Genomic DNA, 17,246 nt, shown 5'->3' with positions numbered 1-17,246 from the left:
ATGTACCGAGCATTTTCAGCGACCGTGGGACTTTTTCTTATTCGATAACCGTGAGTGATAGCTCCTCTTTATCTGTGACAAAGCTGTGGGTGCTCGCTTCATTTAATGACTTGCTCAATTCCAAAACAAAATAAGTGACTCACAGAAATCACTTATTAGAAGGCAACAAGGAGAACTGGAGATCTGATTTTCTCTGTGCGCTCCATCTGCCTCTCATTTGTATGAGCAGAATTTCATAACACCTTCCTCAATTACTGGCACTCTCAGCAAATGCTTCTGGTAGAAGATTAGCTAGAAATTTCTACCAGAAGTCCGGTGTTGCTTTCACTTACGAAGTCATGGGGTAAAGATACTGCCAATTAAATAAATTTCTCTGTATTCAATACCAAGGAGAATTATATGAATTCACCCTTAAATATGTGTCCTCTATTTTAAGTTGTGGAGTAGAGATGAGTATGAACGTATAGAAATAACGCATTAACTCCTGATTAACGTATCCACAAAGCTTTATTGACTACCCGCTCTGTGTCTGCCACTATGCTAGATGGTATGGATTTGACTAAAGGAATTATGATTCCCCCTCTTCAGGTCACTGTAGTCTAATTGGTAAGTCAAATGGAAACGCAAAGCCTCAGTCACTTGAGATAAAAAGAGCATCAGAGACCCATTTAAGTTTGCAGATGGCTGCGGAACTTAGGAAGATATCTATACCATAGCAGGCTCTCAGTGAAGACTAGTTGACTGTCCGAACAAGTGAATGAATCATTTCCGTGCCAGGAACACAGAGGAGCAGCTTCTGTGCTAGTAAGGTCACCTATGGGGGGCATGGGAGTGGCGGACAAGGAAGTAACACCTAGTCTTAGGAGCATTTACCTCCAGAATAGTATGACCTCATTCAACATGAGAAAGGAAGGAATAGAAGGGAAAGGAAAGGAGAAAGAAGAAGGAGTCAGGTAGAAGGCTGGGAAGGAGAGATGAAGAAGGTAGAAATGCCCCCGGGATTGTTCACCTATGGGGAGACAATTATCAGATCATTTTTCCTACATGGCAGGCTTTCAGTTGGAATCTGGAGGAAAACATAGGTATTTTTGTGCATATCTCACTGAGACTCTGCGAGGCAAAGTGGTGGGCTTGGATTTAAGTGGTTGAGGGCAGAATGGGACCAGCCAGTTCAGCGTCTCCCACGCTGTAGCACATCCCACAGAATGTATTAATGGAAAGTCTTTTTATACACGAAAGCAGACCAGCCAAATCTCGACGGCAGCAAATTAAAGGTTCGACTTCAGATGGCAAGAGAACAGAAGCCCAAGGATCATCCGTGTGCCCACAGTGGAGTCTTCATAAAGAAATCTGTAATGATCTCTCCCCAGAGGTCAGTCCCTATTATCCCATATCAGCACATACACTGGGAAATGCACGCAATTACAGAGATAGCGCCTACTATAAAAGATTAATGATTCCCCGAGTTAAAGCCCTATTCAAAAGATGAACTTTCTGCGAATTCATTTCACTATAAAATCTCAGGAAAATTAAGGCAGAGATTCTTGCTTTGCCTTGCCTTACACAATGAAGAATCTAGGAAAAAAAAGAAAAGTTGATTCCTGTCTAAATATTTGCTGTCTTTTAAAGCTGCCTTGGAATACATTAAGTCTTTCTGCCTACACCTCTGAGTCTTCAGCAGGGAAAAGTAGGGCAAGCTGTGAGTATTGAGTCTTTGCCTCCCAGGCCCTGTGCCTTGCTTCTGATGTGTTTATGTTTTGCCCCATTGTCCTTCTGCCAACCTTCTGGATGAGCACCCTACTCTGGGTAAACTAAACAAAGCTCTTCTCGACTCTTGATGCCGAGCTATCCAATGATGCCAAGAAGAGTGAAGTCCTAGTTCAAGGCTGCCAGGACAGAGGTCCAGCCTTGGGTCCTCGGGTGACACTATACACCCCCATTTGTCTCTCCTCAGCTCCATCCTCTGCCCTGATCTTCAAAGCAGATGCTACACACACATCTGCACAGCTCTCCTCAGCGTTCCTACGGCCATCTTGCTTCCTACTACCTGAGGACCAATGAACCCTAGAGGTAGATTTCGATTCAATTTACCCACTGGTAAATTTAGCTTCTCTTCTCCCGTCTTGGAAGAGGGAGATGTTTTCATTTTCTTCTAAGGACCCTCTTTGAGCTCTAAGTATCCGTGTAGGCAATGTGTGTCTCTTCTGCTTCTATTTCTTTGTAAGCGCCTCTCCCTAGAGCAGCCTCGTTTTCACAGAAGGCTTCCTTGGGTCCTGTCAGGCCTTGTAGGAATCACTCCCTCTCCCGCTTTCATCTCAGCACCAGACTGTAGAAACGGTATGCAGCCTGCCGTGGCTGACTCAGTTTCTCCATCGTGTCATCTTCCCGATCCATGATTCACTCTTTCTGAGATAACTAGAAACTTCACTTCTCCCCAAAGCTTAATGCGACTTCAGTTCATCTTTCCACTACTTATAACTTAGTGAACCTTGACCCTGGGGCCCCTCTCAGCAAAAGATCCACTTTCGCTTGGTTCTATGTCATAACTACTGTCTTTTTGGCTCCATCCTGTGTTGGCATGCTCTCCTATCGATCCCTTAAAACCATCAGGAGTGCCAAAATTGCAACTGTGGTGTGGCACACTTCCTCTTGTTCCTATCCATTCTCTTAGACTTATGGGTCAAGGGATGCATGACCGGCACCATGTAAGCACCAACTCCTCTACCCAGTAAAAAGTCTGAGAAGTGGAAATGACAAAGGAAAGGTTATCTGCTGATAACACTTTTAGGTTAATGCATTAATGCCCTGCTGTGGAGGCTGGCATGAGAGGCACATTTCAAGAACACTGGTCTCTAGTTTTGATGAAGCTTCATCAAGAAAATGGATGTCTGTGCATTCATAATCAGGTCCTTACAACAACTTCCCAGTTAGCTTAAAATTCAATATAGATTGAGCTGTAATAATGAACAAGTTCTGCATTTCCTGCGCAGCTTAAACATCCTAGTACGCCATGAAAAATAACTGCAAGCGTTGTGGTTGTGCGTTTGTGGTTAGAAATAACTGCCACATATGGAGCACCAAGGAAAAATGAGTTTCAGGAGTTTCCATCTGACGTGGGAGCACGGGACAGAGCAGACAGGCGGGATGAGTGAGGGGGAAGTCGCACACCCAGGAAGTGTGCTGGGCTCTGATCTGGAGTCCGACGCAGTGCGTGAAGGAGGCACCTGAATTTTTTTTTAAGAAGTGGCACGTTCAGTTCTAAAGTCAGCAAATTTGACTCTAAGGGCTGCATTAAATTTTATAGATGAGGAGGAAAAAAATGAGAAAGTAAGCAGATTTTCACGAGAAAAATGTCTCAGCTGCCTAATGAAAAGGTGCACGAAATCTGCCACCCACACGACTCGGGATTCTAGATCCATGTTCTTTTTGTGTACAAAAGAGTATGGTTCATTAATATGACATTGACACTCAGTTCAAATGATTGGGAGTATATGACCAACTTTACCCGAGAGCATAGTCTACTGGTTTGTTATAATTCATATTTTTGTACCTCTCTGTGTCACTCTGTGTGTGTATGAATGCGTGTGTATGTATGTATGTATGCATGCATGTATGTATGTATTTCCAATTGGCCCGTATCACGTTGGTATCTGAACTAAACAGATAAATAACTGAACAAGTTTACATAAGTAGCTGAATTCCTAGCACTAACTTAAAATCTTTAAAACCTTGGGCCCAAGACAGTACCAAGGCTTTGTTTTAAAAGCAATGCCACTTTAACAATGACAACCTCTCTTAGTGGATAAAGAGCAGCTGACATTTACCACGGACAGTTTATCAGCACCTGCTCATATGTAACTCTCTTCATATAAAGCATGTGGCCTTCTGGATGGGGGTGGGATACGTGTCAGAACCGAGCTCCTGACCTCTGATATCGACCCAGCCTTGCTCTTGGCACATACCGAGTTTTGCTGCCTTCACATATTAGCTGGCATCTCCTACACTGTTGGTGTTTATGACTGATTCATCAATTCTGTGTGGATCCATGGATGCCTCGCTTGCCAACAAATTTACAACTGGCCTTGCTGGCTCGTGTGGGCATGTGTTAAACATCTCTTTCTGGACCCTGTCTGACTTGCAGTTAGCAGTGAGAACTTAGTCATTTCTTGACATTCTTATTTATTGCCTTCTTTTTCTCTCTTCCTCTGGGGAAAAAAATGCCAGGAATGGAACCCAAGATCCGTTGCACATGGTAACCTGGTAGTCGACCAGTGAACCACAATTTCTCTAGACCCCCCTCAAATATTTTTTTGAAAAGAAAGGAGAATGAAGGAAATCTACATTAGTTTATGGTTTTTACGTTAAATGTTTGCTTACATGTGTTTTCTTCTATGGACCTCTGATGCCAAACCTACAGTTGACTTTTAGCCACACTAACTACTTAGGTGTCTAATGGAACATGATTTAGAGATGTCGGAAAATAACATGACAGCTCAGCCCCTGTGCCAAGAGACAGCCCCAGGAAAACAGGATGTGAATGACGAATCCATGGGCAGTCATCTATCACTTATTAATTTTTACATATATATATTTTTTGGTTAAATGTCAATTTTTTGATGAAGCATTTCCTGGCTTTAACCACACAAGTTTGTCACTTTTACACTCATAGGGACAGTAGATCTCTTTATTACAGCGAGAGCTCTGATGTTCTAAATCTATCTTGGTATCCTCACCAAGCATTCATTTGTGGTGGTGAAATCAAGTGTTCACAATTGTGTCTCAGAGACCTTAACACCTTCCCTCAATCACAGTACTTAATATAGACTAGGTGCCCCATAAACAGATGATCAGTATATTATTGTGTGAACTCAATTGTAATCACAGATTAGATCTCACAATAGAGCAATTCTTAAGAATGAGAATGCATATCAATTTCAAGGAACTAAAATGGCCAATGTAATGATCAGCAAAGGCTCCATCATGAAGGCTAACTAACATCTCTATATATCTTTGGCCATCAATTTTATTTTTTCTGACTGTAGAGGAAGCTCTCTACTGACATGGCTGTAACACATGAAGCATAATGAGGAATCTAAATGGAATCTCTGATCAGCTAGCTGCCCCTTCCTTGAAGATCAACTTAGACTCACAACAGATTTGAGATGATGGCACATATAGATAATCCCAGCACTTAGGAGACAGGAGACAGGAAGCAGAGGCAGAGACAGAAAAACTGCCACAAGTTCAAGGCTTGGTCAACATAGCAGGAACCTGTCTTCACAAAACAAACAAAAGAAACAGGAAAAAGAAAGGTTCTCACTAACACCAGGATGCAGAAGTCAGTGTTGCATTCAGAAGGGTGAGCAAGGTCAAAAGACGCTAAGCTTTATCTTGAAATCTAGGGCAGGGCGTGTTGCCTCTAGATAAACATAAATGTGAGACTGACTTGTTTACCCTCTCTTTTCTTCTCATCAATTTTCTGCACATAATTCTGTAGATGGAATGAACATTGGCACCTGCCCTGGTACCTGCTTCCCACAATTCCCTGGGAGAGATAGGTTTTCTATCTATTTATTTTCACATTGACTTCAAGATTTGTTTCCGGGAATGGTACAAAGGGAACAGAGGCCAAGGTATCTTGTTTTGTCTAGCAAGCCACAGAAGGAGAGAATGCCTCCCATTGCTGTAGAAAGCACCTACAATGTTTGCTATCCTGCCTTTGTTATTTGCTTCCTTGAATTTCCTGAACCTCTCTAAATGCAGTGGGAAAGAATGTTAATTAATCAACACAACACTGAGCTTGTCCTCAGAGAGGAAGGCCATGTACCTTCAGAACAGTGGTATCCCTATTATCTCAAGGGAACTCAATTAGGGGGGCTTCATTCCTTGGTGACTTGAAGGATGAGGCAGTGGGTTTTCATATTAGACACATACCACACAAAATGAGTTTAATTCTTACGGGTATGTTATTAAGACATTCTATTTAATTTTGGTTATACAAAAAAAAATACAAAAAGAGCATTGACAGTGATGTCTAATTTATCTTTAGCTATTTCCCACCTGGGTATAACCCAAGGCCTCTGCTGTAAATATTAAAAGTAAGTCCATTGGGCATATGCCCATCTAAAGAATGGTATAGGTGTATCTTGAGGTAGATCTCAGCTTCCTGAGGAACTGATATCCAGAGTGGTTGTACCACTCCTACCAGAAATGGAGGATTCCTCCCCTTTCCCTACATCCTCACCATGTGCACCACTCTTACCAGCAATGGAGGATTCCTCCCCTTTCCCTACATCCTCACCAGCATGGGTACCACTCTTACCAGCAATGGAGGACTGCTCCCTTTCCCTACATCCTCCTCACCATGTGTACCACTTGTACTGATCGTCACCATTCTGACCTGTGTCAGATAAAATCTCAGAGTCATTTGGATTTGCGCTTCTCTGATGACTAAGGATGTTGAGCATTTCTTGAAGTGCTTCTCATCCATTTGTGTTTCATCGTTTGAGAACTCTCTGCCTAAGTGTATAAGTCATTTTTTTAAATTGGATTATTTGTTTTCTTGATGTTCTGGGTTTTTTTTAGCTCTTATTTATTTTAGATAGTAACCCTTTATCAGATATATAATTGGTAAAGATAAGGAGGTGGGAAGGATGTGGGAGGAATTGGGGGAGAGAAAAACAGGATCAAAATATATTGTATGATTTTTTCATTAAAAGCATTACATATATAGTGTGCAAAAGTTCTTAGTCAATTCTTTAATTCTTTGCCATTTTTTCTAGTAATTCATCTTTGGTGAATTAGAGACAAAAGGAAAAAAAAATAGAAACAGTGAAAGGCTCTTCCTAAGAACTCCAGGACGCAGAGAGGCAAGTAAGGCTTCAGAGTAATCTCTTCCAGTTTTACAGTGATCCAGGTGGACAGGTGCCTGAAATGCTCGGTGACCTCAGCTGACGAATACACAAAAGGGTATCTATATTTCAGAGTCCTGGACACATACTTAATGTGCCCTGGTCCTGGCATCTGTTTCCTCAACTGTACAACAGACAATAATACAGACGCCACAGTAGCTTAGATTCTGAATTCAGACAACTTGTATAAACTGAGGCCGATTTAGTGCCTGGCAAAATCTCCAAATTAGCGGTTATTATGACTACTGTTCTTGTTGTTATTGCTATATAACAATGATTATTATTATTATTATTATTATTATTATTATTATTATAAGTGTCTCATATATAGAAAGTATTCAGTAGACATTAATATCCATCTCTTCTCATTTGTGCAGGACATTCTGAGAGCAACATGGTTTGTGGGCTTTAATGCAATCCTGGGCACTGAAACTGGGCAGGCAATGAACAATGCTCTGGACTCTGATGCACCCATCTGTTCACAACGGGGCATCTGTCCTGTCTACCTCTGTGTGCTAAGTAAAGGAATTAAAGGGTAGCCATTGGCAGCCATGCTACAGGAGACCACACAAGAGCTGGTCTGGGCCATGTGAGGAGATAAAGTTTCTTAGAATTTTACAAACTACCAAATATACTGCATCTTCTCCAAGTGCTTTCTTAGAACAAAACTGCTTGAGAGAGTAATTGATATAGGAAAAGACATAATTTTTTTTTTGAGACAAAGTCTTACTGTGTAGTCCTGACTAGACTGGAATTCAATCTGTAGACCAGGCTGGTCTCGAACTCACAGAGACCCACCTGCCTCTGCCTCCTGAGTGCTGGGATCAAAAACTGTGCACTGTGCAGTATCTTTTAAAAGACTACAGATGAGGTCTGCACCATTGTGGTGTTTACCAAAGGCAGTGATCTAATTGGTTCTTATAAACCAGGGGCAGGCCCATGGATAAACAGGCAATTAGTAAAATAGATAGGATTATCTCTTTTTAAATTCTTCCCATTGCCCGGAAGGGTTTTTCTGTGGCATCCTGTACTGTGGCTAGCCTGGAATTCTTTATTTACTGCACAACATACAAGAGAAATTACAAGACTGTTGAAATGTGAGCTTCTAGTGTGGGCAGAGCTTGAACAGGAACGCTTCACATTTTAAACCTGTCTGCAAGTTGCATAAAAGACAAAGGGTAATATTTCAGAAGAAAATATCCGAAATGCCATCTGATGGATGCAACACTTCCAGCCTCGAAAACAAACCTTTGTGAGGGAAACACAATGGGCAAGTAAGAAGGAGGCTACAGATAGGATATAGGCAGAAAAAAAAAAACCTACCTATCCAAACGAGAAGAATAATATTGGGAAAACTGTTCCAAAGGCTCTAGCTTGTGTCTAAGGCATAGCAAGATTCAAAGTCCACAGTCATGAAAGAAAAAGTGGGGCTTAAAAATATGGAAAAGCTGACAGACATTCCTAAATGTCCCCAGGCTTAGAAAGAGGCTGCCTTTGAGGATGTTGGACAAACCCCAAAGAGAGCCCCAGCAGGCACCTTCAGCATCTGAACTAACCTCACCCCATGGCCCAGTTAACCATCCCGACTCCGGGCAGAGCACTCCAGAGGGCAGGCAGAGATTGCACAGTCCGGATAATTTTCCAGCTGCTGCCTGTGCCCCAGTCTCCTTGGCTCAGGACTTGATCCCTGATAAGAGTTCAGAGACCTTTCTACGGGCAGTCCAGCGAATGCTTTCAATCGCTCTCACCTTTGTGCGGGCGACCTGCAGCACAAAGGGTCTGCCAGCAAAGAGGGACAGGGAGGCAGGGCATCGGGGCATTGTGACTGAGCAAGAAGAGGACGCACCTGCTCACTGGAAGATGCCAATGCTGACGGCAAGCAGTGCCTTTTCACGATTCCCTCTGAAGATTAGCCAGCATGCTTTGAATAATAATGTGTTATGCCGAGAACGTGTATATGGGTTGTGTGTGTGTGTGTGTGTGTGTGTGTGTGTGTGCAGACACGCAATAAATGCTAGCTCCATGAAAGATGATTACTGATGCTTCTGATCTTTTACTATACACTAAACATTGTTCTTAGGTCCACTGTGCTATTTAATTTCTATTGCCACACTATGAGGGCAAGGGTCAATATCCTCGGGTGAGGAAGAAGGTTGAAAAACTCTTTTTAGGGCTAATGAGGAGAGCAGGGGTTCAAACTATTCAAGCCAATTCTAGTTTAACCAGTACATGTGTGTACTAACATGAACAATGTTCTCTTTGGGTCTCTCTCTCTCTCTCTCTCTCTCTCACACACACACACACACACAAACACACACACACACAGAGAGAGAGAGAGACAGAGACAGAGACAGAGACAGAGAGAGACATATTCACATACAAATACATATACACACTCACACAGACAGACACACATTCACACATATATGCACATAGAGACACACACATGCGCCAGCATTCTAGTCCCATACCAGGGAAGCCAGAACCCCCGATTTCAAGTGTCTATTCTTCTGGTTTAACATAGTCCATGCACACAAAATTTGAACCAAGGAATAAAATGTAGCAGTTCCTCTTCAGAGGGAAAACAAGTGGAAAGGAAACGGAACCTTTAAGTGTGGAACGTTTGTCAAAGACGGTGATGAGGAGCCAAGAAAGTTCCATATCTCAAAGATACTGACAGCAAAACTGAAGTCTCCTAAAGCCCAAAAGAACTGCTTTGAGTTCAATCATTTTCTTCCTTTGGTTTTTCAAGATGGCGTTTCTCTGTGTTGCTTTGGAGCCTGTCCTGGAACTAGTTCTTGTAGACAGGCTGGCCTCAAACTCGCAGAGATTCACCTGCCTCTGCCTCCCGAGTGCTGGGATTAAAGGCGTGTGCCACCACCGCCCAGTGGGTTCAATAAAATTTTGCACATTCACAAAGAACTCATTTCTACTTTCTGACGCTGATCACCTAAAACCTCAGGGTAGAAAAACAGGTTCAGGGCTGCAATGGTTGTTTACTGGTCTCCCACCTGTTGCCCATTCATGTGTCCCAACCCCGTGTTCCTCTGGGCTGCATATTTCAAACCTGAAGAAAGTGTCTGAGGTGTGTGCTAGGATGCTGGGCATTAAACTGCCTGGTAGAACACAGCAGACACCCAACGAAGGTCTATCATAGTCCAGAGGGGAAGATATGGCAAGCCTATTTCAAACCCCAGCTTTACTTGAAGAGAAGCACATTGAAATACTTGTGTAGGCAATGACGTACATGTGATAAAATGAGAATAGAAGGCCAAGTGTATGTGTCTAAAATAAAACCCAAACTTCAGATTTAAAATGGCCCACTTTGGGGTCACACACCTGGTCACTGAGTTCTCCCTCCCCCGAGGTTTTCACAGCTTCCTGAAAGATGTACATGATTCAATGGAAGCATAGGTGCCCGTATTTGCCCCGCATCATGGACCACTGGGATTAACAATTAGAGAGGAACCAGATCGAGGTGGATTGTTATCTTTATGTCACTTTAGACAGCAATGATTCATCTTTTTAGCTTCAAGTTCATTAAGAGTTTATCAGCCTGGCGGGCCCTTAGGGATCACAGCAGTTGAAGGGCCGTCTTCCCTCTACTCCTTGTGACAGATACGCTATGGTCTGCATTTTACTCAATGGTTCGATCCCAAAACAAAGACATTTTTCTAGAATTTTTTACTTAACCAATTAGAATAATAATAAAATACTAATAATAACTTTTGGGAGATTGTCTTTGTGTTCTACCACTCCAAACTCTGTCCTCGCATATAACTATCCTGCAAAATTATTTTGATAACCAACACACATCAAATGAGCAAATGTAAGCCCTCCTCCTGACAGCAGGAAATGAACCCACCTAGCGCTCTAGAGTGCAATGGAGCTGGCCTTCCCTTCCTTCTGAGTGGATCAATATCCAAGATGGTGTTGCCACAGGCAAGCAGAGAGGTAACTCTGAAAAACTTTTAACTTATTGATTCTGAACCTTACTTTAGAAAACAAATGAATGTCCAGTACGCCTTGTGGGTCCTCCAGGACATTTATAAATAGAAAGTCTTTGTCAGCCTTGACAAATTGGCTAGAGGACCTGTCCAGCTACCCAAGCAGAAGGGACCACATACCCTTGACAAGATTCTAGGCACAGTCACAGTGTGGGCATCCAGGGGCCTTCAGTTCATAATTTGCCTTATTAAACCTTAGAGAAAGGCTCCGTTATTTTTTTTCCACTGCACCCTTTTGTTAAGATATGACTTGATCCGAAAAAGAAAATATCTATGAAATGCCCAGAGAACACAAAGCAAAACGCCAGTCAAACCCCGGGGTAAGGGTAGCGTGTGAGCAGGTACTAACTCCAGGGGAAACAGCTCTGAAAAACTGACATCACTAGTTGTAGGAACGTTTCCTTCCTAGTGAGTAATGTTCTCACTGGAGCTATCTGACACAGTTCAGAACTTCAGTCCTCCCACCAGCAATGAGACAGTGTTAGCCTCATCTGCCCCAGGTGACTCGGATATAAAGATCTAACCTTTCTTAGAAATGCAATCGGCATGGATGGAAATTGATGTTATTTCTCCAAACTTCACCAGTCATAGGGGAATGCCCTCTGTCTGCTCCTGCACAGGGTGAATGCCTTGTTCCGCAAGATCCCGTTTGCCTGAACTTAGAGAAGTCCCATGATCAAAGATCAGCCTATGATTTGCTTTGTTATGCTCGCTTGACTAAGTGAGCCTCACTCAGTATGGAAGGGGGCGCATACTTCCCACTTAAGAAATCATAGTCAAGTGATAAGAACAGTCAAATTTAACCTCACTGCCTCATTCTCGTCGATCAATCAATAATGCACATTATGTACAGATAGGCATATGCGATGGAAATTTTTACTCCACACATTTAGTTTCTAATAACCCAAGAGATATCATAAAAACGCTTTGCAATTCTTCCACTATGTTCTGTTTAGGTGGTGGTTGGATGGAAGCAGACCAGTTCCATGCCATGTAGAAGGGGGCACCCATTTGAGTTGACAAAACCCACCACAGTAATCCTTAAAAGTGAGATTTCCGTATCCTGTAATCAGGAGTTGCCAGGCATTTGATTAAATACCCCAGGCATTTGATCCCCAACCTACTTCCATTTCTTCCCCTGACCGGCAAGCCAGAAAAATTAAATCAAAAACCTGAAGAAACAAAATGTGTATTTTAATACAGAAATGCTTTTACCTGCCATCCCGCTGTGAATGAAATGGGCCGAGCTCTCGAAAGGTTCGTCAGTTTAACTCGCAGTTGGTGGCACTGTGAAAATGTAGCCAGGCAGCCTTATTGTGGCTTCTGTCCTTTAGCTGCCAAGCGGAACACAATAGAAGCTTCAAAGAGAAACGGAAGAGAGGGGAGTCCAGAAAGAGCCCCGAGGAGGATGAAGAACAAACAAAGGAAAAGTTTCTAAGTCAGGGACATTGTGTTCTGCCATTTGCGCTTCTCGGATAGCTTGCACACTAAAGATGAGCGTGTCTCAGTGAGTTGCCACTTCCCCCAAATTGTTTAGGAAATAGTCACCTTGAAAAACTTACAAGACATGCTTAACTTTAATCTAGAAGAGAAATGGCTGCATCGTACTGCTTGGATAAATAGATAGATAGATAGATAGATAGATAGATAGATAGATAGATAGATAGACAGAAATACTCAATATCTTATGAGATTGACAAATATTAAATATCTTATGAGATTGTTTTTGATAAACATGAAAAAAATGCTTTTTTCCATACAATACATATGCCAGGTGAAGAGAGGTAGATGCTGGGGCTTTCTGGATTGTGTGCACGGGATCTAGGACTGTATCCATGGCTGATTCTTGCATCATCTCACCGTTGGTGACTGTCATTTTCTTCTCATAAAGACACTCCATTATTACAACAGTGTGCATGTGGTTATCACTCATCGCAAAAAAAACCCTCAAATCTTTATTTCCCATTTAACCACAGAGCACTTGAAAAAAAATGCAATTGTCTTTGTTCACCACAAAGAATTTAGGCACCACTCATTAAACCTGAGCAAGGAACAGAAAATAGCATGCCCTATCCCCAAAGAGCTATAATGTCTACCATTTACACTTTACTTATTTACCTGCATGATATTCTGAGTCATAATCTAAAGACGATGGAGAAGATAAAAACCATTTGATTTATATATAAACATAATCATTAAATAGACTAGTTTTAGCCATCTCCAAAGAGTCGCAGTGCAGACAGGGAAGAGGGGGCTTGCTGGGACAGCATTGAAAGCAAATGCAGTTTCAGAGCACTTGATAAAAATCTTACCACATTGAACGGGAAATCCAAAGAGTTTCACTTCCAGTTATTTTATGTATAATTCTGGGCTCTTCACATCGGTTGTCTTGCACAGAGCAGGGATGTCAGGCACAGCCAGAGTCAGGATACTGTCTAGTTGGCCCGAGTTTGAGCAGTGATAATACACAGTCTTTAGTGTTTCAGACAATTTAAAAGAGTAGTCTAAGGAAGAAAATAAGACTGCTTTGACTGGCCAATTTAAAAAGAAAAACCAATGCCAGCTGCCAACTGCCAGCTGTCTATGCACACTTTTAATCCCAGCACTCGGGAGGCAGAGACAGGGGACTCTCTGAGATTGAGGACAGCCTGGTCTACAGAGCAAGTAATAGGACAGCCAGGGCAATGCAAAGAGCCCTGTCTTGAAAACAAAACAAAAACAAGTGAACAAAACGAAATGATAAGATCATCACATTAATTATTATGAACTGGCAAGCTTTTGTATTTGGACATTTTATAATCAATTTCTGATTGCACAAATGAGTATAATTTAGATATATCTCTTTCTTGCCAGATTAAAGTAGTAATTTGGTCATTTTGTGCTTTTTCAGCCTGAATAGTCTTCCTGGATCATCAACCCTGCTCAAATTCATTATAAAAATTTCCCCGTGCCGCTTCCCATGAGAAGACACCACTCCAGAACCCAGGCCCCAGGGCAGAACATACCAGTACCACCAGGGAGAGGTGAGCTGGCTGTCACATAAACCAGCAGTTTAACAGCTACATTTATGCTTTGCCTGGCAAACAAGCTGCCCATTCTCCATTATAACTCGCGAGCAACAGGCACGTTGAAAAGCAGGTTCTACCAGCACACAACACCCTCTACTTCTTGTAGCCAGTTCACGATAAATCTCTTACCTTGTCGGAAGATGGAAGAGCAGCAGGCTCGTAACAGAATGAGCGATGCGTAAAATGTTCCCCAGCTGACTTCCCGCGGGATTTATACTTCCCAAACCAGGGACACCTCTGCCTTCGCAGATGGAATGCTAAGTGATACAGGGAAACAATCAAGGTGTGAGGAACAGCTTTGCTTTGGGTTTTTTTTGTTTTGTTTTGTTTTGTTCCTTTTTCTTTCAACTCAGAGATCCAGAAGAGGCTGTCCCCGTAAACACGCCAACAAGCGAGCGTGAGCGTAGAAGCCGTGGTACAGATTCGACGGGATATAGAGTTTGAGGATGAAGGTTGGTGATGGGCTCCTGTCTTAACTGAGCTGGTATAAATAACGGGTTTGCTTTCCTTAGAAACGGACAGGATGTTACACTCACGTCAGGAATTTAAGAAGGAGACTTTCATATTACATGATAAAAACATTTCACCAAAATACTTTTAGCTGAATCTAAGCTACAGATAAAAGTTCAAACAAAGATACTTTTTAAATAAAATGTACCAAAGATTCTTTTTTTTTATAAAAAAAAAAATCTAAAAACACTGAATGAGACCAACTTCTATGCTTATTGAATTTCCACACTTATTTGTTTGGCAAAGTTACTGCATTTTTTAAATTTTTTTTGGAAGTAAAGGGGTCATGTCATACTTGTTTCCAATCTAAAATTAGTCTCTGTTCCTTGGGCCATATTTCCTCAGGCACAAGAAAGAAAATCAATGTCCCTACTCACCTTTGGAAGAATTTCACTGCCGAGTCTCCACGGTTCTGTGGGATCCAATAATCCGTGGCTCAGCATCGATTTTTCTGTGACACCCTGTAGAAACAAGCCTCTCCTTCCTTTCTAACGAAATACAGCGGCAAAGACTGTGTGGTTGCTCAATGAATTAAGCGTATGGGCTCTTCAGCACAACTTGCACTTCTAAAGAGACAGGGTTTATATTTTCTGAAGCTGTTAACGCTGCATGCTTTTCGCTGAACCACTTAGCCACCATTTAAAGATAATGTGAGCATCTATTTTGAAGAGAATTGGAAGGTAATATTTTTCTTAGGATTCTCACAGTTAATTCATACCACCAGTAACACTTTCTTTTTTCCTGAGGAAATAGATAAATGAGCAAAAAGTCAAAGTACAAGTCTCAGGTTTGTTTGTTTGTTTTTTTTTAAACACAGCTCCCAAATCGAGTTGTTTTCAATATGTGAAAAACTAGCCTCATGGTTTTAATATTTAAAACTTGGAAGCTTGGTGAGCTACAGAGGGTCTGGGAAGGCCTGGTTTGGAGTGTGTCAAATTCTAGGAGACAGGGGTTGTGTTTTAAGGCTGAAGTTCCCCTTACCCCCCTTCTCTTGGTGGCCTTATGTGCATGAAAAGAAAAACACAGACAGTGATTCATGTTTCCAGCGTCCTTCACGCACCCGATTGAAATCTCAGGGGTATCTCAATGACCCTGGGCAGACTTCTCTGGACAGGTCTGGAAACCCTGGGCAGGGTGCAGGGCTGCTGTTCATAAGCCACATCCTCCCTTGACTCTGCCAGCCTGCGAGTCTGCAAAATCAAAGTGCGGGATTCGCAAAGGCGCCCCCTGTCCCGTGCCCCACTTCATTTGCGCTCCCCAACAAAACAGAGGGAGGAGAGCACAAGGCAGGTTGCTTCTCCTGAGGAAGGTGACATCTTGGTTAAAAAAAATGACATGGCCAGGCAACGCTCTGACAGGTTTAGTGCTAAGACCTGACAGATATAGGCCTGCAAGAACCTCCCTGCCACACATAGTTAAGCTCACGCGAAACCTTTGATTTGATCACCCCTTGATTGGCTTTTGCTGCACTCAGCGCTAACCCTTTGAAGCTCATTATAAATGACGCTACTCATCCCATTATCGCCAATTTAGGATCCGCTTTACTAGAGATGTCGTCATCTCAATCATTCATCAAACCTGTGTCCGATTCTCAGTTAAAGGATTAGGCCAAGCCACTACTCCAGTTCTCAAGGCAGGAAGCTCCAATGTTTATCAGGCCATGTCTACACTGGCTGAGCAAAGCGCTCGGTTCAGAAGGAGAAGCGCCTTTGGCAGCTAGAGTCCACATAGCTGACCCATGGACGATCGCGGGGCGCTCCTTCACCTGATTACCCAAGTGGAATGAAGTCGCTAAGCGTCACATGAGGATGACCCCAGACAGCGAGAAAGCATGACGTGGTTGTTGCTCTAATTTATTTACAGGGCAATCGTCTAGCATTCTAGTCAAGAGGCTAGAAGAACATGTGTACATCTGGCACACATGATGGCTATCAATACGGAAGCAAGTCATGGCTCTGTAGTGAGCTTGACCGTTCTCCATCTTTCTAAGCAAGACAGCAGTGGCACCATCTTTCCTAAGTAGTTAGGATTAAGTTCAAAACCCTACCTCTTTATTTATACAGAAAATTCTTCACAAAAGACAATGCTGATCTTTAGAAAAGAAAGAAAGAAAAATGGGACAAAGGTGTTAATATTTGGGACTCAATATTTATCCTCTGTTTCTTGTATGGTCAAGAATTAGTGCCCTGAGTCTGAATACATTCTATTCTGGTGGTGGAGCAGCCTAGAATTGTCCCGAGTACTGAGATTCTTTCCAATTTTTAGAATAAAAAGAGGCTTAGCAGAAATGTTCTACTAATAGCTATAAAATTATAGGCTTCCCCTTTCACCCACCCAAACACACTCCACCCTGTGACATAACAGATATAATGCAAATCACCTTTGGAATTTTGCCAACCTTTCCCATTGGTGAGTTGGCAGAGTTGGGCCAAGCTTCCTTAAAGGCATAAAGCATGCTTAGCCCCATGAAAGCCTAAGTAATCCCGGAATCCAGTCTGATTCTTTAGCAAAACAGAAGTGAAGACTTGTATCTGTGAAAATCTATCAAATCTGTAAGTGATTGGATGACCTACAGTATCTTCCTAAGATGAATTGTCAAAACAAAAATGCTCTATCATGGCTTCCTAATCACTTGACCTTTGCAGATAGGAATACATCCCACTTTCTAACATGTCAAGATTCACAATTTCGTGTGTATGTGAGCTCATGCTCACCTCTGTCCGAGTCTACAGAGGCTAGACACTCACATT

At 42.3% G+C, this 17,246-nt stretch overlaps 1 long non-coding RNA gene across 4 annotated transcripts in view; it reads right to left on the bottom strand.

The window, feature by feature from the left end:
* LOC125389990 (uncharacterized) overlaps positions 1–13,735 on the bottom strand; it is a 60,725-nt gene extending 46,990 nt beyond the window's left edge. Inside the window, exons 1-2 of one of the 4 annotated variants that reach the window (XR_015736751.1) lie at positions 13,231–13,735; positions 12,134–12,276 (exon numbers count right to left, since the gene is read on the bottom strand). This is a non-coding gene — a long non-coding RNA (uncharacterized LOC125389990). The remainder of the gene's footprint in view (positions 1–12,133; positions 12,277–13,230) is intronic. The other 3 variants (XR_015736752.1, XR_015736750.1, XR_015736753.1) reach the window with 3 other exon arrangements.
* Positions 13,736–17,246: the final 3,511 nt, after the last annotated feature.

This window comes from Myodes glareolus, chromosome 26 (assembly GCF_982192425.1).
Source record: "Myodes glareolus chromosome 26, mMyoGla1.1, whole genome shotgun sequence".
Taxonomy (NCBI): Eukaryota; Metazoa; Chordata; class Mammalia; order Rodentia; family Cricetidae; genus Myodes; species Myodes glareolus.
Note: the sequence above shows the minus strand (reverse complement) of the source record. Positions and strands in the feature narration are given on the sequence as shown.